The following is a 23,749-nucleotide window of genomic DNA, read 5'->3' on the forward strand; positions in this document are numbered from 1 at the left end:
AGGAGCCCATTCGAAGAGTCTCATTAATATATCCTCGTGATACCCTTTGGAGATAGAAAAGCATTATAGTTCTTGTGCCTCAGAGGGAGGCCTGGAGACCGAGGCCAGCCCAAAATTTCCGGAGCTATCTAGGCACTGCTTTGCACAGCATTGCAAACTCTCGTTTATTTTGGAGGTCTGGCTGTGGATAGGACAGAGGAGCTGGTCAGAGGATTGACTTGGTGAACGCCAGCTGAGCTGGGTTAGTTTGTCACAGACACGCTCTAAATTTACCAAAGCAGGTAGTTAGGTCTAGGATCAATAGACCTTGAATGAAGTTAATCACGGAAAGGGGTCACCTAAAGGCATATTTGGAGGGACAGCACATGAGCAGGTCAAGGTGAAGAGGGATTTTTGCTTGTCACTTTAAAAAGGAGCATCTAAAAAGGACACTTGTGCCTTGCTCCTAGTGCTGGTGTTACTGCCTCTGAGTATTGAGTCGGATCAGGGCACAGATCTGGCTGGAAACTGCCTCCATCCCTCAATAAGATGCGGATGGGACTGCAGCCTGAGAAACCTCCCAAAGAAAGGGGGAATCTGAATTTCAGAGGTACTCAGCAGCCCCTCGACCCCACTTGATGCAGGGGATTTTCTTCCCCTGACTCCCCAAAAAGCGTCTTCAGTTTTTTCGTTCTTGTACATAGCCCACCTTTTTACAACGATGCTTCTGGCCCGGGTTTTTATTCATTCCTTTATCGCATATAGTGTTAAAGAAAATGAGTTCTCATTGCAGTAATCAGTGCCTCTGCAATGGCTGTATTATACCTAATGAAACAATGTCACGCTTGAATACTTTCCCGAACACACCATGAAATGATGTCAGAAAGTAGTAGTTCTGTGTCCCAGTTTAAAGTAACCCTTAAACTCTTGCCATGGACCACTGCTTAAATCTGCTTTTCAGCAGAATAACAGCTTTATGGAAGGGAAGAAAGAAACGAACTCACTTCTCTTCCTGGATGAATAAATAAAGTACTTCATATCGCTGTCTGCAGAGATGAAATGTAGAAAAAAGTTTACCTTAAGGGGGGACTAATCCCACAGAGTGGGACTCCATAGGAATATTTGGCTTCAGCCCTTGTTTCTGCCATGCAGTTCTGGAGTAACCTTCTGTGTATCTTTTCATTTCTCTGTACTTTAGTCTCCTATTTGTAAATCAAGAATGATGGTATTTTCTTTGAAATAGAAATCTGTAGTTAAGCAATTAAGCTACAGGTTTATAAGCAACATTATAAATGTAACATAAAGTGTAAGACTCTGACTGGAGAAAAATCTTAAAGGTGCAAAATGTATTGTTTCAGCTGGGTATGAGGTGTACATCTGTCAGTAGGCACATGCTTTCTATTTGTTTTCTATCAAGTAGATAGTTTAATTATTTGAGTACAATTAGGCTGATGACTGGGCTGCTTCATGGTTTTTTGTCCCAGTTGACTTGTTTAATTAAAGCTTAAGTCCCTGCATAGAGCTGAGGGACACCGCAGATTGCATCTGTGCGCTCTGCCAGTTTACCCAGTTATCGGTGACAAACTGGATGGCCTTAAAGTATGACAGAGATCAAATACTCCGATTTCACTTTGACTGAGCTAGGTCTATCCACAGTAAACTGCTAACAAAGCAAACAGCGAAGATCTTGTTTTCTTTTGTGTATTTTGGGAAAGGATTTTTTGGTCTTTGAGCATATTCATCACATGTGAAGTGCTTTGTAAATACTGGTGTATAGCAAATACTCATGTGTGACTAGAAGCATTACTACCTCACTAGCATTTCATTCTATGCTAGCGTTAGTATTAAGAAGAGCAGAAGAGAATTTGGCTCTAGGCAAATGACTGATTTCTCCTTTGCCCAGCCTAGAATGAAATGGCTCCTTGAAACCTTGAGAGTTCAAGAAGTTAAAAAAAAAACTTATGTGCCTTCAGACATCCAGATTCCCCCATGGCATTGTTTGAAATTAATATGTGTCTCTTTGAGAGCAATCTGGAAAATCACACAGACCTGCTGGGTGAGGGTGGGCCACATGGAGACATCGGCTCTCTGGTGTCGGCAAACGTGGGTCGATTGCATCAACGTTGCGTTTGCGAAAGATTTCATGGAGGGTGTCAGTCCTTGGTGTGCAGACTTTGGGCTGAGCTGGCCACCATGCCCAAGGCTTGGTCTGACTGGGCTGGCGAATGGACACGATGTCCAAGGTTGGGAGCATGTGGAAATGTGGGTGAAGCAATGAGAGGTCCCAGCAGGAGAGATCTCCCCAGGCTTCATCCTGCACCCTCTGGTGCAGCACAGTTCCCCAGTGCTGCCGTGCACAAAAATACAAATGCCGTCCCTTTTTCTCAGTTGACAAAGCAAACAATAAATAGGTGGAAAACTTCACTTAGGAGTTTGGAGCCCAAAGGGAAATACCGTAAAGCAGAAGTCCTACATCCATAGGTCTCAGGAGAAATGTCACTCCTACTTATAGTTGTTCAAATTCTCCTTGATCCGGTTGTCTTCACTGGTATGAAACATAGTTTGGTTTTCCCATAGGAAAGCATTCTATTTAAGACTTCTCTACTATGTGGCGAGTTTTTTGGTTTTATATATTTTCACAGTTTTGTGAGTTTCCATAGTCATTTGATTTGAGTGGTGGTGATTTTGACTGGGTAACAAAATACATGAGGATAAAATGCTTTTGCTCTTTGCCAAAGAGGAGAAGAAAGAAGTTTGTGTTCCCCAAAAGCACTCCCAATACCCATGAAAACTGGAAAGATATCTGTGCTCATAATGACAATTGTCCCACAGATGTCTAAAATGAGCAGTTGGCCTGGAAGCATTCCTATTTGAATAAATGCCTTGGATAATGCACCTATATCATTTTAGCGCAGTGATTTGGACTATGCTTTGCTTTCCCATAGCAGTAGTCCCCTTTTTTCCACTTCTACTTATTTTTCCTTCCTTTTGACTTCTTACACCCACTCAATCTCTTCACTCATTTTTCTCTCGTTATTTTTGGCCAGCGAAAGCTGCACATGCACCCCTCAAGACAGTTTTTCTTTGCTTACCTCCTTCCTTTCTGCAGAAACATTGGAGCAATGCACTTCTCTGGCAGTGTACATACTTCAGAGAAATTCTTTTTATTTAGAGCTATGCTTTTCCGTTTTCAGGATTTAGGAGCAATTTTTTTTCTTTCTTTCTTTCCCTCCCTGCTCTTTTCTGCGAGATTAGCAATCCTAAAGCTCCCCTGCATCAGCCAAGCCCTGGCTAGAGAAAGGCAGCCGCGTTGCTTGCCCAAGCTCATTCCTTATTTTCTCTGGTTCTGACATCCTCCCTTTATCCAGGTGTATTGGGTTTTTTATAAAAAGCTCAGCTTTTCTTGCTGGGCTGTATAGTGGCTTTGTACTGCAGCTGGTCAGATTTAGTTTGTGCTCTCGTATGAATTCAATCCAACTTAGTCGACCAAATTCTTGAACTTTCCATTATGTAAATGCACTGTACCTGTGCCGATTACTTTGTTCATTTTTTTTTTGTCCATTCAGTCCAACTTCTACTAAAACTCTGATTTTATGAGATCTGACAGAATTTCATGTGGAGAGATGGGGCACTGTAAAAGCACGTTCATGTCTGGTATTCTAGTCCTGTTCTCCTCCTTCCTCCAGTCTCTCCCGAAATGTCAGTAGTAATTTTTTTCAATAATTTGGTCCCATTGCTTAAAATATTTATTATTTTTTTCTTTTAAGCAAATACATGACAGTAATTTTCCTCCTCATACAAGGTCAATTCTTGCCCCATAATAAATCATATTTTTGTACAGATTTTGTACAGAATTTGGAAAGAAATCCCTGTGGAAAACCACCTGCCTTTCTCCTCTCCGTTACACGCACACGGTCACACTGCCGAGTTTGAGTCTTTCACTGTTGCTCAGAACAACATTTCATACCACGAACTTTATATATAGTCTTCCAAAGCGTGCATGCCTATGTGCTGGGTTGTGCGTGCATGTACACATACATGTGCGAGTGTGTATGCACATTGAAAGAGCAAGAATAACTTGTTTTCTCGTGGTGTTTATGCACGTATAGCATAGAGGATGGAGCCTGGCTCTGCACGGAGGGAGAATGAGAAACAAGGGGAAAAGCTGAAATGGGAGGTTCAGCCTGGATGTAAGGAGGTGGTTTTCCTATGAGGATGGTTGAGTGGTGGGGCAGGCTGCCCAGGTGCCACCTCCATCTCTGGGGGCTTTCAAGACCTGGCTGGGAAGAAGCCTGAGCAACCTGGTCTGACCCCGCACTAAATGTTTAAATGCCGAGGCCTCTTCCAACCCATATCATCCCATCATCTTACGATTTCATGGCCTTAAATGGCATCTTTCATTTTCAACTTCTCATCGTCTTTCTTTCAGTTCTCAAAAAGTTTCTTTCTAATTATGGAAAATGATAAGCTTCTGCATGTTGACAGAAAATTTTCTATGCTTGAATGTAAATAAATTGCAAACTTGGAAAAAAACCCCAAGCAAGCTAATAACTCGTGCAGTGTATCACTGCAGTAATCTCGAGTAGATATGAATTGAGCCTCAGGTGGTGGTGGTGGTTTATTTCCTCTGTACTTTATTTGTTGTCCATGTGTTAGTTCAGTGCTTTGTTAGTTCCAGAAGTAATTTGTTCTAGAGAATAGCATTTCAAAACATCTCTGAGAAGGTGTTGAATGTTTTGCTCATTTAGTGCTTGCAAAACAGGCAAACCCGCTCCGTCGGCTGGTTTGCAGACTGCAAAGAAATCTGCTCCATTTAACGCTCTCTATCTTTCCAGCTGGAAAAAGTCTGAGTGTGAACTAATGGCAGATTTCCCAGCTGGCAATTAATATTTGCCGATTTAACTTTGCAGCACTGCTGACAGGCTGCTTCGGTGGCAGCGAGATGGATTCAGAGCTGTTGGGAGGCATGCAATTAATCCCTCTGGGGAGGAGGCTGGGGTCTTCGACGTGTAGGTCTGGCCTATAATGATCATTTCAGTGTCCAATGTAAATATATTAGGAGTTTCAAATGATACAAAGAGAGATAAGTGCTATATATAATGGAGGTATGTGTTTGCTCTCACTATACTGAATACTTCAGGACTCTGAATACCAAAGGGATTCCTTACTATTCCCATGCTGCTTTTTCAGCTCCCCCCATGGAGTCTTTTGGGGAGGGATCAATTTTACCTGGCTTTTCAGGCTGAATCCTTTTAAACGTGATTGACGGCTTACCTCCTTATAAACGGACTGCATCAGTCTCTGGGGTAAATTGTGGAAATTCCATTGATTTATGTGAGGATGCAAACATGAGACAGTCTGCTGCTAGCTTCAGTAACAGGAATTTTGTAGGAGTATGTCTAAGGTCTTTAAGAGTATTTTCCATTTTAAAAGACCTTTGCTCACATTGCTGAAATTCATAGAAGGGAAATCTTGGCCCTCTAAGAGTCATTTGTGAAACTCTCCCTGATATACTTGGGCTTTCATTGGAAATTAAATGCCAATAACAAGAGAGCGTGGAAAGTTTAAGCATAAGAAAAAGAATCAAAATTAGCAAAGGTCCTAAAGAAGGCCCACCAAAAGTCCCCAAAGAAGAAATGCATGTAAGAATTTAAAAAAAAAAAAAAAAAAAAAAGAAAAAATCTTTGGGACCTGGTACATATTAGTAATAGGAAGCCTTTGCGGAGGACCTCATGGCCATAATGGTAATCCTACAGGCTCAAAGGAAAGTGGGACTGGAGCACTGCGGCGGACACTAAATTTGACATAGTCAATCAAAAGGTGAATTATGTCCACTGTAACTCCTCGCAGGGGTGCCATTATCTGCTTCGCCAAAAACAAATCTCTGTTTCCCTGATGCTGCGACTCTACATAGACTGGTGACAGATTTCAGATACGGTTGGTAAAGCTGAAATGGGGGAAAACGTACCACGGATGAAGCTAGTGGAAAAAGTGGTGTTATCTAAAGTGATCCCTATCCAGCATTCCTGGTGTTTTTATAGCTCCAATTTGAGGCAATGGCCATTTGGGGAGTGCAGGAGTAACTGTGATGTGGCCTTTTGTTTTTAATATGAAATTGTGTAAAGTTTGTTTTTTACAGCGGTCATACGACTGGGGCCCCCATGAACAGTTTTATTTGGTGACTGTTATCTGTTTCATCTTATTTAAGGACCAGTCTATTAATCGTCTTCAGTTGCCAGTCTTGATGTGTATGGCCATAATATCTCCCATAAAACCAAACAGCTTCATATTATGTATCAACTAGTGAACAAAGGAATTAAAGAATATTGCAGCAGCAGTAGTAACATCTTAAAAAAAAAAAAGTCAGAATTCTTCTTTCTAATTTCTTTCCCCCTTATAATTTAGGGTGTACTGGTTGAGCTGCAGTCACAGAAGCTCACAGTTAATGAAATATGCAGCCTGTCTGCCTTGCTGGGGGACCACGCCAGCATCAGGCACTATTTGGGAGTCCTTGCTCTGTATGAACATAACAGAGGGTATGATAGGTGATCAAGAAAGGGGTTCAAGGAACTGTTTACACATTGAAAATAGAGAAGCTCAGCCTAAAACTCCATGGCATGGAAGACGACCGTGGTAGCATGAGATGGTCTCAGTTTAACGCATCCAGACTGGCAGCTTGACGTTGTTGAGGGCAGAGAAACGAGATGCAGCTTGTTATTCTTCAGGGTGGCATCTGCTCAGCCAGCTCAAAGCCTGGCACTGGTAAAATTTCACTGCAGTGATTTCAGGAAAGCTGAGAGGTGATAATGAAGCTTCTTTTGATGCACAGCCTTAGCAGTTGTGATGGGGAATGAAAGCAGAGGAAGAGGACGGAGGAGGATGGAGAATCAAAGTAAAGGATGTGGGAGGGAGATACAGGGATGCGGCTTGCGTTTACCGGTTGGGGTTCCTGTGCAAACTTTGGTACTGCTGCCTACAACACTCAGTATGTCAGGGGATGTTTGTCTCTCATTTTTACCTATTTTTGTGTGCTGTTTGCATCTGACACATGCTTGTCGTGATTTGATGGCAATCTGGACTCGCTGTGTCCACCTCACTTTTCTTCTCTGCAAATCAGGTTAATATTTATTGTACGTGAATGAAACCGTACTTAAATATTGAAGAGCTCTATGTAGGAAACATTAAAGAAAACTTTTGCTTTTTTATTTTGTTGAATTTAATATTAGCTCTAGCCATTCTATCAGCAATTTTCCAAACCGCTCTAGGTGGTGAATAAACTGGAGAAATGTCAGCAAAGTGGGGCATGATATTACAAAGTCATGATTAAAAAGTGACACGTTTACTGAGCCTCTGCATTGCTGAATCTCTCATAGTCCTGAAAAGAGCTTGGATGCTCAAAAGTTTACGTGCTTTTTTTCCCAAATGTTGTTAGTCTAATAAAAGATACTGCCTTTCCCTGTAAACCCTGCGTACATTTTAGTTCTTAGACCATCATGGTTGCACCAACACTACTACAATAACTTTTTTTCCCCCCTTATGTCCTATTTCTTTTTTCGACTCTTCTGTTGCTTCTGCAGTAATTTGGAGGATTTCTCATGTGTCAAATGTTATGAAAATACAATTGTGTCAAGCTATACATTTCAGAATGCAATTTCCCGAGGGGTGCTCATGGGGAGGATTGTCCCTCAGCTGGGTGTCACTCAGGGCACACACATGGACAGTGTTTGCATAGCAAAATGCCGAGCTAACCAAGCTGCTGGCAAAGCACTCGCTGCTGCCTGCCGTTTCCCATTGACTCTGACTGGAGCTAATGGTAAAATTGGTGATCTGAGCATACCCAAGTATTGGGAAGGATGGAACCTGACTCTGGATCCTCTGTGGCTGCACTCAGATTTGCGTATGGACTCCTACTCAGTCCCCTAATGAAGGGATATTTAGATTAAAGTTTGATTCAGTTGAGTTTCTAGGGCTTGTATCAAAAATGAATGGAATCCAACCATCTTACAATTGGACTTGATGATCTTAAAGGTCTTTTGCAACCTAAATGATTCTATGAGGTGTCTACATCCATGGTTTTCCCAGTGGGAGGGAAGGATAGCACATGCCATGTGTTACCCAAGTAATTTCAAGTGAAGTAAACCAAATATTGCATAAAAATAGAACACATAGGGGTTTTTTTTATACTTTCTTCGCTGGCAGAGGTCAAGAATTCCTATTGCTGTTTAATTCAAGTGTCTTCTGTGTTGGAAAACCTTCAAATTTGAGTGCTGAACCACAGTAACTCAGCGTCATTGGAATGCTCTTTAAGTGCTTCTGCATAGAAGAGCATCAGGTGGAAACTCAGGATGCTGGTTCAAGAGAGGGGGAACTTATGCATGTGCGAAATGTCACCTATGGAGAATATATCTTACAGCTTCATTTCCTTGTGACCACAAAGAGCAAAATATTTCTCCATGCTAGGAGGTTTGTGTGAAAGCAGGAGGCAGTGAGGAGGAGGGGGGAGCCTCGAGTTGGCTTGGTTGGGAGCGAGTGCTCAGCCTGGACCTTGGAGCGTGGAGGTACGCGTGGAAATTGCACACAGATCACTTCAGATACACAGCATGGTTAATTCAGTTGCACGTAAAGAATATCCTATATTGTGGGGTTTTTTTTCTTTTTCTTTTTTTTTTTTTTTTTTTTTTTTCTCCTAGGTTGGGGTTTCTCCCCAGGGCCGGTTGCCTTTCCTGGCAGCCACTGCAGTTCTGCAAGAAACCAAGTCCCAGTTTGGCATGAAATTGCTGCTGTAAAAAAGGCCAAGTAATTTGAACAGATTTCCTGTGAGACATTGTTAGACTGAAAATTAAAACCATGAATGTTTTCTTTTCCTCTAGTAAAAAATGCTGGGAACATTCCCTAAAAATTTGGGTTCTTTCAGAATTAGGTATGTTGGCTAAGGGGTGACCACAGCTCTTCAGCGCTCTTGTGACACTTGTGAAGTTGCCTTCATTTCTCTAAAATCACATAAATTGTATTCAGAGAAAAATGACTGGTTTAATCAAGGGTCTCACAAGTCCCCTTTTGAGAGGTAATGCGCAGTTTGGTGCCAGGCAATTCTCCATGGGACACCTCTGGCTCTGTACAGAGACAGAGGCCAGGGAAACCCTTAATTAAAAAAAAAAAAAAATCCACAAACCCTGAGAGAGACCCAGAGATTGCTTTAAAAAGAAAACTGAAAAGGTTAAAAGGTAGAGATGAGCATTACAGATTAAGACGATTAGATCGTGATAAAGGATGCTGGAAACTGAATGGAGTAAAGCAAATGTATAAAATAGATTTTAAGGCTGGGGGAGTCTCAGGCAAAGAGATTTAGAAGTGCTTTAAAGATAAAAAGGACTGACACTTGAGACTAGTTGATTAAAAGCTATTCAGCTCAAATGCTAATTTTTCTGGGTGCTCAGTATAAAAATCCATGGAGCAAATTGAAATTCTGAGTGCTGGGGAATACCAACAGGCTGGATGCTGCGGATTCAATTAAGTGGCTGCAAGGAAAAAAGCCAGTGCAGCTTCCACCAGCGTTTGCTCCCTTCCTGCCTCTCCGCTCTAGGATTTAACAGGCACTTTTTGCTAATATGCTTGAGAGGGCTGAATCCTACCGGAGGTGTCGTGAAGTCAGAGGAATACTACTTAAAATAAGCACTCTGCCAGAGCTTTGCAGCACGAGGTACTGATAAAGCATTTGTAATTCCCTGGTTGCTTTTTTGCAGATTGTATTGAAGCCGTATTCTCGTCGGAGGCACACGAAGTGCCGGCGGTGAGGTTATCTGCCTTCCCTCGCCCACATGAAATGAAACTGTTCCCACAAACATTAAAACTTGACATAGTGAGATAACGAATGATCTGCAGATTTGGTCTATCTGCTAGTGACTCGAAGGCTCTTTGAGTAGAAACTTTTTTTTTTTTTTTTAAAAAGCTGAGTCACAGAGAGGAATTTCAACCATAAAGTGCAGAGTTAATTAGAAGTGCGACCATTGCAGTGTTTGTGTAGGGATGGGCGCTGCGGTGGCGGTGGGATTTGTGCCCCATCCCTTCGCCCAGCGCTGATCTGGGTGGTCATGGCGCAGTACAGGGATGCAGCATCCAGCCGTGACTCATTGAGCTGCAGGTATCGATCGCCTGGCTCCTTTATGGGAATTAGCACCGATGCTGTCTCTGGCACCTTCCTGTGGGGTCTGCTCCGCTGCTGGAGTGTACATGTAAATCCCATTACCTCTAATTGAGTGGGGATCAATCACAAATTAAGGAGTAAGAGGAAAGTTTCCAGGTGAGATTTAAATGGGAGGCTTTTACTGATAATATTTTGCATTTTCCATCAAAGTGTCCTAGAATGCTTTACAAAGATTAATGAATTAGACTTCACAACACCCTTGCATGCCAGGAAAATAGTAATCCACCCATTACAGAGGAGGAATTGCAGTCTAGCAGAGAGCCAGTGACTTTCTCAAGGTCATAGAAATGACTACCAGAGCTCTTGTTAAATCATCCCAGTTCCAGGCTCCCTGTCCCTATAAAATCCCCTGCCATGTGCTGTTTTTCCTATAGGTTTTGCAGGGGTGAGGGAGGGGCACGGGCTGGCTGGGGCTACTCAACGCAGAATCCCTGTGCCCAAGCAGAGATGCAACAAGTAGCGGTCAGTGGAGGTGTGATCGTGGTGCATCATGTCTGTAAGTGTGGAGTTGTGCTGTCCTTGGCATGCAGGACAGCAGGTTTTGAATCCCATCTAGCTGCTGTACTCGAATAAAGAGTTGCCCCATGTTCGGGTTTGGGGCTCTGGAAGGGAAAGGAAATGTTGCAGTTTTGCAAGTGCGATTGCAGCCTCCCCACCTCATAACGGTCTTGCTGAACAAAAAAAATCCCCACAGTAATGAACGTGTGTGATGGAGAAAACCACAGCTCATTCCTCTTCTGCTCTTTCAGTTAAAAATTCAGAGGAGGAAAGAACCATACAATGTGGAGTGAGAAACTTGCTCGCTTACAATTATATTTAAACGTAACCTTCGTAGTAAAAAGCCTATTGGTGTGACAAGTCCAAAGGAAGACACATGTTTTCCTTTTGAGTGAGGGTTGTTTTCACTGAAAACAGCCTGATGGGCTAAACAGAGGCTCACCTGTAAGAGGTTTGCCATGTAAAATGCATGGGGTTTGTCTCTTCCCGCAATGACTGCAGTCGTCTGTCAGGGCCTGTCAGAGTTTTCCTCTTCTCTCCTTGCTTGCTTTTTGTTTGCCACACTGGCAATTTAGTTGAGTGTTTAGCGAATGCAGCTGTTTTTCAGGAATAATGCGAGGAATTTTATTTTTTTAAATTATTTCAGGGTAATACCTGAAATCTTAGTGAGGTTCTATTTATTTATCCTGCTTAGAGGGTTGTGATCAAGATGTAGAAAAGCTCAAGGGAAAGAATTTGTGCACATCTAAAGTATACGCAGGGCTTTTGCTTTGCAATTACAGCTCGGGCAAGGCTTTGCCGTAGCAGCACCGTCACCTCTCTGCTGTTCTGGCGCAGCAGCTCCCCGGGGAGGTTTTGTGCCGAGGTTTGGAGGAGATGTCGGTGCCCCGGCGCTGCCGTCGCTCCTCTCTGCGGGGTTAGGGCACGTGCAAGGACCCTGTGGGCGCAGGTCAATTCTGGGGGCCCTTCTCCAACGCCGGCCGATCTCCTCACCGGAGGTTTTCCAGTGGAAGCCACGATGCCGAATGCCAGGCATTACTACAGGGTTTTTTTTTCCATTAAATCTAGAGCAAGCCAAATACAGTGAAAACATTTGCAGTGAATATTTAGTTGTATTTTCGTATGTAAGCACTTTGGCTGTATCCATGGCCCTTTAGTTTGCCATTCATGAATATTTAGCAAATTGGTTTACTAACAGGAATGTTGCCAGGAAGCAAATGTTCCTGAATATTTGTAGAAAACCGGATTTAACTTTGTATTTGCAGTTACTTGCTGTGGAAGCCCCATCTTAGTGCTCCTCTGGGAGGACCAGCATAGTCAATTAAAGCAAATCTTGTTTGGAAACGTGATTCTCGGAACCTGCCATGAATAAACTCGATCAAAGACTGATAGACAGCTGGACCAGCTGCACATAGCTGCCCCTCGGCACAGCACCTGGGTGCCTTGCAGGTAAACTGGTAGCAATAGCAAAATCTCTTGTGGGAACCTCTGGTATTTGGCCTTTTTTTGGATCAGAGCTGTGCTCAGGCTCTTCCGAGGGAAAGATTTAGAAATAAATATTTTTGTTTGGGGTGTCCCATGTAATGTGAAGGTTTTTTGAAGGGTAACTGGATGCTGGGTTCTGCTGCGTTCCTCTGGCTTGAGTTGTAAAACAGTCTAAAAGAAAATTGCCATAGTGCTATTTTCGTGTGGCCGGCGTTCGAGTATGTACACGTGAATTCTAGAATAACGTGGAAAAAAAAAAAAAAATCAAGTGCCATGAATACGCACTCAGCTCAAGGACTGCAAGTGCTGGGAACTCGCTGTGAGCTGTGCAAAAGGCTGTGGCAGTGTGGGACCATGGGGCGGGCATTACGCGCTCGGGTCCTTCTGGGCAGGGGCCTCAGGGATGCTCCTGCACGTGGGGTAGAGATTTCTGTTCATTCAACGTTGGAGGATCATCTCCGTCCCAAAAACTCCATGGTTTAAGCTGTACAGAGCGATCACAGCAGTGCATGGCGAGGGAGCTCTTTCCTGTGGGCTCGATGCCATCGGTGAGTCGGCACTGGGATATGCCCGCTTGGGGGAAAGGAGGTTGAAGTAAGGAATATTTACTATTTAGAGCATAAAATCCGTGCTCTAAACTAGAGCTAAGTGGTTTTGTTCAGTTCACGCACTCCGATGGATGCGGCACTGCTGCAAGCCCTTGTTTGAGGGCAGGTTCGTGCCGGCGCCGTGTGGCTGCTCCTGCTCCGCTGGGCTGGCATCGCCCTCCTGGCAGCGGGGTCAGCGAGCAGTGTTTGTCCTTTCTGTCCCAAGAACGGAGCAATCTGTGTTACCAAAACATCAGGGTGCTGAAGCAACTGATCATCTGCAGGTTTCTGATGCTGGATGGTTTTCATGCAATTTGCTCGGCTGACCGGGACCTGGAGCGCGGGTGTGCAATGGAGAAGTCACGCTCACAGCGCTGCACCTCTCCATCCACAGCTTCCCATTACTTTCCCATTTGTTCCATACAACAGTTATCATCAGACTTTATTCTTCGCCCTGCTGTAGGCACGTGAGGTATTTGGTGGCAATTTTCTGGAGAAAATTATTCATAAGAATAGTTTCCCAGAAGCAGAAACTCAGGGGTCTATCTAAACACAGCAGGTACAGCTCGGATAGCATTTTGGAAGAGCTCCCCATACAACATGTACGTGAGATGCTCAGCGCATCTGGAAAACATCTATCTCAGACTCGTAATTTGGCGTTGTCATTCTTGGAGTCACTGTAAAACAGGGCCTTGTGGAAAACGTTTAATACTCCTGGACACATTGTGTTTTGTTGTAATGGTAAAATAGCTTGTTAGGTCCAAACAAACTGGCAGAAAATCTTGCTGAAGCTGTACACTGTTGAGGAAGTAAAAGGCTATTAAGACAAAAAACCTCAGCCCCTCTGAAGCCATGAGATTTTGGCTGCATTTTTACTGGAACAGAACTGAAAGATAATGAAGGCATTTTGTGGCCCCACACTGGCTTTCAGCTGGGTTTTATTTTACATAATGAGTTGGTGAAAATCAGAGTGCAGTTACTTTGGGTTCACTTTAGAAATGTGAGCAGGTTGCAGGCTGCAGTTTTGGGCTCATCGGTTATAGCGAATTCCTTTGGCTCCCTTAAAACTGAAAGGCTTCATTTTGCTTTGCAAGAGGGCAGGGGCAGCGTGCGGGGCTGCTCCAGCCGCAGCGAGCTCGGGGTGGGGGAGCCGTCGGAGCCCCGCTTTTCCCGAGCGGCCGCCTCCCAAATGCATCCCCTTTCTGGCCTGATGGGATTTTTGGCAGATTTTTTTTAAGTCAGATTTCGCCACTTTCTTAAATTGATGGCAATTTCCTAATGGGTAGAAATTATTCAAAGGGTTTCTTTTTGTGTTTTCAGGAACATTGTTGTCATCTTTTCTTTTTTTCTATTTTCTTTTCTGCTTTGGGCTGAGGTGTTTTTCATCATGTTATATGAACCGACATTTGGCTCTTTCTTTTTTTTCTTTTCAGTCTGGTTGCAGAGCATGTGCTCTGGAGCAGAGGAGGCCACATTTATCTACTTAATGCTTCCTTGCACTCACCTTTGTTTTAGAGGCTTCAAAAAAGGTCAAGAATTGGAGAAGTGTTTAAGAAATGCTTTGTTATCCTGTTCGATACTGTTATGGCAATGAGTGGATCTAGTTTTGTAATGGCATCTGATCTGTACTGTCTTGTCTACACAACTGAAAGTCTTTGGTAACCTAAGCTCTGGGAATGTAGTAATATAACTTATTTTTCCTGACATTAACATACATAAAATACTAACAGTTACCCCAAAAGAACACTTGCCAATGGGAACCTAACTTAAGAAAGGAGCAGCCTTGAATCTCCAAATCTTGTCTCCTTGCTCCTCGGGCTCCGGAAACAGCCATCATCCCCAAGAAGGAGGTGGAGAACTTTGACATTTCGAGGTAATCGGGTAGAATTACTGCATCTCTAAGTATCTTTAACCTATTTACTGACATTTCGTTCACATCGTCTCATAACGTTCACTGGATCCGAAAACAGCCTAGAGCCGCATCTGCAAAATGCTTCATCAAGTATTTTGGTCTGGGAACGCAAAATCTTTGTAGAAGTTTCCTATGGAATATCATATTTCTTGTCTTTTTTTTTTTTTAACTTCTAAGGTTTTCCCCATTTATTTGTTATTCTAATTTTCTCCTCCTTTTGGTCACCCAGCAAACATTTACATACTCTTGGTGCCAGGCAATAGACTGCCATGCTCTTTGAGGGGATTTTCTTAACCAAGCATAAACTGGAGTCAGCCCGGAAGAGCTGCAGAGATCCTGACTTGGATATTTTTTTAGCCATATTTCAAATGTGTGCCTGTGTAGAGGGGCCTGTCGGTCAGGACACAGAGCTCAGAATTGCTGCTGGAGCCATAGCTGCCAGGCAGGAATGAGAAACCGCAAATGTAAGTCGAGATAAAAAAAAAATTGGTGCAGGATAGAGGAGAGCATCATCAGTGGCAGCGTCGGGTCGCTCAGGCTCTTCCTCAGCTGTATCCCACAGTAAAAAAAAAAAACCCCACAGTGGCTTTACCCAAGTTCAGAAGTGTACCTGATAGCAAAATATATCTGCAATCGATAAGTTGAAAGGAAATGTGAATAGGATTGTGAATGTTGGTTTGGTTTTTTTTTTTAAAAATACCGATATTTAGTTGAAATTCAGGAAGAGCATTTTGTAGGGGCATTGAAAATTATATTCAAACTCTGTAGATGGCTGTAACTCGTTGTGGCTTTTGGCAGTAGAAGGGATAATCTTTGTAGACTGCTGTGGCTCTTGAGCAATAGAGTTGGAAAACCTTCTAAAAACTCTTGTTCTAAGGAAGGTAAAAAAAAATCTAGCTTAGTGTGTTGAAGAAAATACTTTAAACTGTTGTACAAATAATGTTCTAACTTATAGTCTTGGGCTGAATGAGCTTTTGAGTAAGTAGGTGTTGTCTAAAGTCAAGCCAAGTGAGGTTTATCCCTGTTGAGATGTTTCAAATACTGAGTAAACAGGAGACTTATCTATGAATTAGTTTCTGTGATGTCCTGCCTTTATGTGCTGCATGAAGTTATGTGTGTTTCTAAGGTGCATGTTAGCACCTGAATTAGTCTTTTTTTTAAAGGTTTAAAAAAAAAAAAGCTTAGCATTGACATGTATCTTCTACTCTGAGATCAGTGGTAAATAATGTGGAGTGAGGAAGCTCCTGAGCACTTTGGAAGGTGTTGGTCTTAATTTTTCTTTCATTATTGCATTTGGCTTGGTACTTGTTATAGTAGGGGAAAAAACCAAACTCCTGAATGTTTAATAACAAAAAGCACAGAATAAGTAAAATATTAGCTATCGGTTTATTGCCATTATATTTCCACTGGCAGTTTACAGTTATCTTTGAGGAGAGCACGAGCTCAATGATGAAAATCGCTTATTGTCAGTAAAGGCTGTTTGTAAGAATTTAGCACCTGTAACAGGTGGAAATGGGAAGCTTTTTTTTTCTTCTGTGTCTTAGGACCATGAATTCTCCCCAAATTTTAATAGCAATGAGGAGCCGTAAGGATGACGGATGACCCGAGCAGGTTTTTGTCAAGCCAGTGACACTTGCGTTGCAGCTCCCTGCTCACACTGACTCTATAAAAAGTCGCTTTGCCACAGTCTTTGCTCTGTGCTGCTGCTCGATACAGCAAAAGGTGCAGATAAATGGAAAAATAGATTTTTGTTAGCGTAAAACAGGGAGGAGAATTGACAGTGCCCTTTTTTTAAGGCTGATTTACACTTTTCTGTATATTGTTCGTGCGATAAGGGATCTTCTCAGCAGTTTTGATCCAAGGGGTCTTAGGTTTCAAGCCAAGGGATCTGGGATCCAGTTCAGGGATCTGTCGTGGATCCAGCTGTGAGACGGACAGCCTGGCAGGCAGGTGGCATCGGGCATGCAGTGGAAGGCATGAAATAAAAACAAAATAGGCTGTTTATTTTCTGCCTGGACATTATTGGCCCATTTTTAGCAGACTGTTTGAAGAAGTTATGATTAATTGGGTATTTTAATTAGCTGCTAAATAGTTCCCTACTTGATTAATCTAATTACTTTTTCTTTATTTATGCTTTCTTCATCCAAGGGAGAGCCTGTGTCAGTGCTGATTGCAGCCTCCCAGGTCTGCCTGTACCACTAGAAAAATCCATGGGAACGGGCTCTCCCTTCTGCTCCCTTATTTTTATTTTCAATTCTTGATATGGGTTTATGCACTATAATTTTTTTCTTTGTAAATCTATTTATATGCATCAACTTGAAAAAAAGAGTCTTCCAGAGCTGAGTGATGCGAGCCTTTGCACACTGCCATGTTTAAGCCTACCAGCAAGCTAAAAAGCAGCCCTTCTGTGCAGGTTTTTATCCACTTTGCTCCCTGATGAAAGGGCTGAGGGCACCCAGGGACTTTTGTGTTGCAACTGGTTTTCTGTGGATGCTATTCCCAGGTGTGGTGGTCAAATGCTCTAAACAGTCAGCAGCACCAGGAGACAGGACAGAGTCTCCTTGCTTCTGCTGAACCAAGGAAACACTGAGAAGATGCCATGCTTGGGTGGAAAACCAGTCAGAGGCTGGGGCAGGAGAAGAAGCTTGAGTAGCATTTGAAGATCTGCACCTTATGCTCTTAGAAAATCACCCTTCAGAGAGAACCTGTCAGTTATTCTGGATTTTAAAAAGGCCTTGAGCTGCCCACAGGAGGAGTTCAAATGGCTGATCCAGGAGAAATCAGTCCGTGTGAAATGGAGACTTGTTAATCATGCATTTTTGGAGACTGGGATGAGGGACATTGCAGAGGTGATTTGTGAGCCTACATCTTCCAGCAAACCATCACTAAACCCTGTGTCACTCTGCCCTTTCCTGCAGCCTCCTCAAAACGGGCCATGTCCCGTCCTCCGGCGGGTGATGTTGGGCAGAGATGTCCAACATGGGGCAAGCCTGGAGAGATGGTGGCAGAAAGTGGCATCCCCGGCCAGCCCCGATCTCAGAGCGGTTTTGGTTGCAACTGCAGGCTCCCACAGTGCAAAGCATTTGAGCTGCTCACCTCTAGTTGTTAATATTACCATGCAGGCGAGGAAAAAAGGTCTACGGAGAGCTCTCAAACAGGGAAGGATGGGTTTATAAAGCTTGTCTGGATATCTTCTGAGTATGAAAAATTAATTTAGGAACTTACAGTCCTTCAGCTGAACTCTGTTCAATACGTTTTATGGTTTTATATATTGCGAAGTTCAGCAGTGTGTGATGAAATCTGCAATAATAACAGAAAAGCTTCAGCTTCCCTCTAAAAGTTACTTTTCATGTACTGTCCCCTGCAGTGCTGGTGTCCTACAGGGCACAAGGATGAGCCGGGTGAGTAAGCGTTGGCTGGGCTCTTTCCCAGACCGTAGGGATGCCCTATGGCCAACGCTCCTGTCTGATGCGGCAGGTTCATCCTCATCCCTGTTCTGGCAGCGCTTTACCCCGGGGAGTCCTGCCCCTTGCTAGAACCCTCTGCCAGCTCCGCTCATCCTCGTGTTTTGCAGACTCTTGCACAATTGTGTGACAAAATTCACTCCGAGGAGGTCATGTTTTCTCCATTACTGTGTCCAAGAGCATCACCTCTTTTATTTCTTCCCGTGTCTCTCTGCTGCATATCCTGGGGCAATCTAGAAGATGATCCCTGCCCCACTTCGCAGGTCCTTGGTCACCTCTATACATCTCCTCTGTTTCCATGCACAACTGGAGATTGCATTTCTGTTTTTTCTTGGAGCTGTAAAGTCCGTCTTTCCAGATGGTCTTCCGTTAGTTTAATACTTTTTGTAACGAAAATGCCAAGCTCTTTGAAGTCTGTGCATTAGCACAGAAATTATTAAAGTAGCCCAGCACTGATCAATAACAACTGATACGGGGTGGTTGTAGGCACGCTGTAGTTAGCTATTACTGTTAGACAAGGGTTTTAATCCTTAACTAAACAGGGAACACTTAGGAGAATTTACTGCTGGGAGACTATTCAGGTGAGGTACTGATGTTCAGAATTTCAATAAAGTATTAAATCCCTTTTAAGCCATAAAAAATGAAAAAGTTTATGAAGGAGAGCAGCTCATACCTTTTAATTTTAGTTCAGTGAAGTAATTTCCCCTCAAAACACCACTGTAAATTAATACCTCAGTAATCAAGCCTGTCGTTTTAAAACAAAATAAAATTAAAATAGTTAAAAAGCATAAAATAAGATTGAAAATTTGTGGAATAATGCAGGTTATAAAAAAAATTCTCGGCTCGGAGGGTTTGAGTCGATGCAAGAAGGGATTCTCTGCATGAATAAACTGTAGTAATTTTTAAATAATCGCTGTTAACGCTTTTGGTGACTACCTAAGTACATGATGGCATATGGTATGTCAGCGTGAAGCGCTGATTTAGAGTTTGATATTATATACTGGTTTTCAAGCTGTTAGTTACAAACGAGAAGAAGCTTTATGTAAGCAGACAGGTGGCAAGCATTCAGCAGCTTGGCAGGCAGGTGGGATGCCGCGTGTGCTGCTCGCCATGGAAAACCCGTGCTTTTCCTGCTGCCTCATCGGTCTCTCTTCCCCATCTCCACATTTTTTTCATCTCTTTTGCCACTGGTTATTCCCCAGCATCCTGTGCTTTGGTGGAGGAGCTCCAGTGTCCCCAGCCCAGCGGGGGCTTCGAGGCACCCTTGGCATTATTACTCTTCTTGGGGCAGAAATTGAAATTTCCTTGTTTTTTGGGCAAGGGAGAGGGAAGAGAAGCAGGCACAGTCTCCTTTTATGCCAATGAAAAAACTTCTAAAAGCTGCAGGTGAGCGTTGCAAACCAACCCTGTAAATTTTGCTGCTCAAAATGTGTCGTATTTATTGTCGTAAAAAGCAGGCACTCTTTCCTCCATGAGTTAGAAAGCTTGCACACTTGAATGACCACCTGTATGTACCTTTTGCGTAATTTCTTTATGCGACAGTTGCAAACGAAGATGCTAATAGCTATCTTCTGAAGCTTTAGTAGCCAGCTTTTGAAAAGAGAATACTGGCAGTTTTCCCAAATTTCTGCCATCTGTTGGGGACAGTCTTAAAAAGTACAAACTTGCACCTACTCTGTAAAAAAATTTCCAGGTAGGAAATCATGGTAATATAGAGAATGTATGCAAAGTAATGCCATATAGTGCAACATGTTATATGCAGCTCCTTATTGAGAGGGATAACTTCCAGTTGGTTCAAACCCACACGTGGTTTGGGCAGAGCCCCCATGGACCATGTACAAGTGTCTCAGGTCACTTCGGATCCTTCATGGATTACTTGGACATCCTGATGATTTTCAGAAACAATTTCTAGAAATCACTTCCTCTACCAGAAGCTGCATCCAGGATGTTGGGAGTAGAGAAGGAAGAGGAGCCAACGTGGAGCATAGTTTCCACTTTGCCGCAGGCTTTTGCTGGTGAAGCTGTCATCCAAAAAGAAATAGTCCCACCCTGGTGTAATTAATGTGGCCTCAAGTTCTTTCTCATTAGTGCAAGAGGGAATTCATTTTTCTTGTGGTCAGGGCACACGGAGATGGAGAAGGGCATCGTGAGTACCTCCCTGTATCTATTTGCGTACGTAGCTCTGCGGACAGGAAGGTGCTTGTGAAGTTGCAGTGAATTCAGGTGAGTTTGTATCACAAAGCCATGAGAAACTGCACTGAGGATGAAGTGGAGAAGCAGAGGCTATCTGATCTAACTTCTGGTTAGAGAGGACAGCATGCAGCCAGCAGGATGCTTTGTGGAAGTTTAAGAAAAAGTTTCCCCCTTCTTTTTTTTTTTTTTTTAATTATTAATTCAAGATGCTGCATTTTTTTCTGGCGAAGCTTAACAATAGAGCTGTGCTGACTCTTGAGCAACAGGAAATCCGCTGTATTATGTGAGGAAGAGTTGAAGACTTCTCAGCTGGAAGCAAAGCTCCTTGCGAGGCTCACCACAGCAGAATTTGTCAGTGCTCAGCAAGCAACAGAAGATGTTTGACTGCTGTTGAAAGCAGCTGAGCAGGGCTACGCAGAGCCTTGGGGAAGGCGGGCAGTGGCAGCCGGAGCAGCGTACGGAGGAAAACCCAGAGCTCATCTGCAGGGCGCTGGGAAATCGCATGTGCTGGCTGTCAAGCTCAGACATCAAAGTCTGCCTGTGTCTTGCAAAAGGTGCGTGCTTGGGGAGGAAGGAAGCTGGTGTGTGCCCTGGCTCCCTTACAGGAGCTGCAGGAAGGGGGAATCTGGTGTTGGCAATAGCATGGTGGTTTTATTTAGACTCGGGGCTTCAAAACACTGAAGGGGAGACCGCTGCTGCGTTGCTTCTTGCCACATCTGTCTTTTTCATCTCGGTGTTATGGGAGATCCTGTCTGCTGAAGGGAAGTATCTTGGCTGTATAAGCCTGGGGGTGTTTGCCAGATCCGTACCACGGGAGCGGAAGACGAGGATTTTCCCATAGCTGGTTGCTGTTAGGTGAGGAGACACACAGGGCAAGAGTAGGGTGTTATAGAAGATGATGCTTTAATGCTTTCTCAGGAGGAGTATTTTTTTTTCTCTATGCCCATCATCTATTGCACACACAAACTGATTGCACCCAAAATTTTATATATATAACCCTTGTAGGAATCTCAGGTGCTGGTTTTGAGCATGTGTTTTAAAGACACCATAGAGTAAGAGGGGAGTGAGGCAATATGAATAAATATATTTTTATGTACTGTAATGATGTAGGTTTTTCATTGGGCTTGGGCTTTCGGGGCCTCGTACAACTTTCGCTGAAGTCGGGATTTAATTTTTTGCTTTTGCATTTTATTATGGCTGGATTAAACCTTAATTGTTGAGGCTTCCAACAATTGCACTGCAATAAATACATGAAAAAGTGAATGTAAATAAAACTTAGACTGAAATGCAAATATGTGTATTTTTGTAAAATGTGTGCTTGTATCTTGTAGTCAAATTTACATTTTTAAGTAGCTGCTTTTAAACACTGTCTGCAGAAATCACTTTAATATTAAATAGATAAATCTTTATCTTCAGACCGGATTCACGTGTACAAATAGCCAAATATATTCTTAATACCAAGTAACTTCACAGGGTTGTGCACTCTATCTAATGCCTTGTCATTTTAATGGATTCTGTTTCAATTGCTCATACCCCACAGCTGAAAGCAGTTTTTCCTCATTCTTCTGAGGACCTGTTGCTACCATAAAATACTGGCTGGGGGTCGTAGCCTAAGCTAAAACAATTTGCTGAGCATTTTTGCTATGTTTGGAGTAGGACTACAGCCGCTGAGGTTTGCAGCAAAGCTCTGCAAAACAAGCTGCCTGCTGGGGCTGCGGGCTGATGCTGAGGCTGCACGTGGGGCGGGTTGGGTGCTCATGGAGGAACCCCTGTGTTTTGCACCCTGAGTCACCTATGGCCTGAAAAAAAAAGCAGCTGATGCATCATTTTTTGCTCCGGAAATCAATACCATATGCACGGTGAGCTCAGAGTGGTAATAATGCCTAATATCTCTGTAAGCCTCAATATAATAGCGAAGCTTTGCCAATTGATTAGGTAGGCTTATCCCAAATCAGCCTCTGTTAAAATGGAATTATTTGGCAGGAGTAAGTTGTCCCACGGGGAGCTTAGTGGAAGGAGATCAGCGGTCTGGGGAGCTGTTGGCTTTCAAATATACCGATGGGTCCTAGCAGCTATTCCCAAATTCTTGTGGACACTTTAATAATCCGTCAGCTCGAGCTGGTGTATCTCATACCCTTCCAATGGCCAAGCATAGGTAAGCCCAAGAGGCAGGTTGCCATGTGGAGGAAGGGCAGGGGTTTGGGTCTGGGTGTCCCATGTGTGGTCCCATGGTACAGCAGGAGCGGAGGCTCCCTTCTGGGTTTGCCCATTGAACATCATGAGTTGAACGTTTCTCCTGATGAGTTTGGGTTCCTCTCAGTGCCCAAACAATGACTCTGCAGACAGTCGGGGTGATTTGGAAGCCGTGGCTGTGCTCACCATTGGCACTGGGAGCGTGAGTCGGTGGGTGTGAGGATGAAAGTGAGTAGTTATGGATGGTGTCTGCTTAAGGCTTTGATAGCTTGTAGTAAAATCTTACCAGCAACTCAGTTCACGTCATGTCTTAAACTGCTTGTGAAATAAATATAACTGACAGATCTGCAAGTAGCAATGCACAGTTTGTGCACAGAATATTTTTCATTCGAAGCAACCCAGAGGTAAAAATAGATGAAATGCTCCGAGCACCAGACTGCATACCCACGGTGTCACTGTGCGTGAGGCATGAGTGACACATGTCCTAATATATTTTGGGGTGGCGGTCGCTCAGACACTTCTCTGTGCTGATAATGAAAACAAAGTGACCAAATTTGATTTGAGATCTGAAAATGGGGAAAGCGATACGGCAGCTGAAGTGTATCATTTACCTTAGGAAGCTTCCTCGCTTGGATTTCCGTGGGGAAGTTAGCAGTAGAAAACACCTCCCAGTCTTCAGCTTAACCCCCCTAGTACGAGAGATGCAGGGATTTCACCAGGGCTGCAGAGTTGAGCGCACATACGAAAGTTTGCAGGGCAGTTAGCCTTTAATTTGTACCAGCGTGACATACCTTCGTCTCGGGGAATTCCCCGGGTAGAACACACAGCTCTGTCTGACAAACTTTTTTCCATCTTTTTTTTTTTTTTTGACCCTACTCTTATATCTTTTCTTTAAAGAGAGATGAAGGTGCGTTGCCCGGTCCCAGCTGTCCTTCTGCTTTGCTGGGTTGCAATGTCGTGTTATTTCCCTGGACAGGGGTTTGTTCTTGGCTGCTTGGGGGGCTTGAGCTGAAAACCAGCTGTGTTTTCTGCTGTAGGTCTGTTGATCTTCTTCTTGAAGGCTGGGGTGAAGTACGGTATCTGTTAATGAGAGCTTGTCACTAGTGCTGACATTATTAGAATGCCTCATTCCTATTTCAATGGGTGTTGTTTTAGATATCTAATAGAAAAAGGGAAGCTATACTGTGGCTAAAAATACTCCGGAATGGTGTATTTATGGCTCTTGTTACACTTT

General features: G+C 43.4%; 1 protein-coding gene across 3 annotated transcripts in view; it reads left to right on the forward strand.

The window, feature by feature from the left end:
• The window catches only part of FSTL4 (follistatin like 4), a 234,963-nt gene that overhangs the window by 71,888 nt on the left and 139,326 nt on the right, over positions 1-23,749 (forward strand). The gene's annotated exons all lie outside the window — the stretch shown is intronic.

The sequence above is a fragment of the Gymnogyps californianus genome, chromosome 14 (genome assembly GCF_018139145.2).
Source record: "Gymnogyps californianus isolate 813 chromosome 14, ASM1813914v2, whole genome shotgun sequence".
Lineage (NCBI taxonomy): Eukaryota > Metazoa > Chordata > Aves > Accipitriformes > Cathartidae > Gymnogyps > Gymnogyps californianus.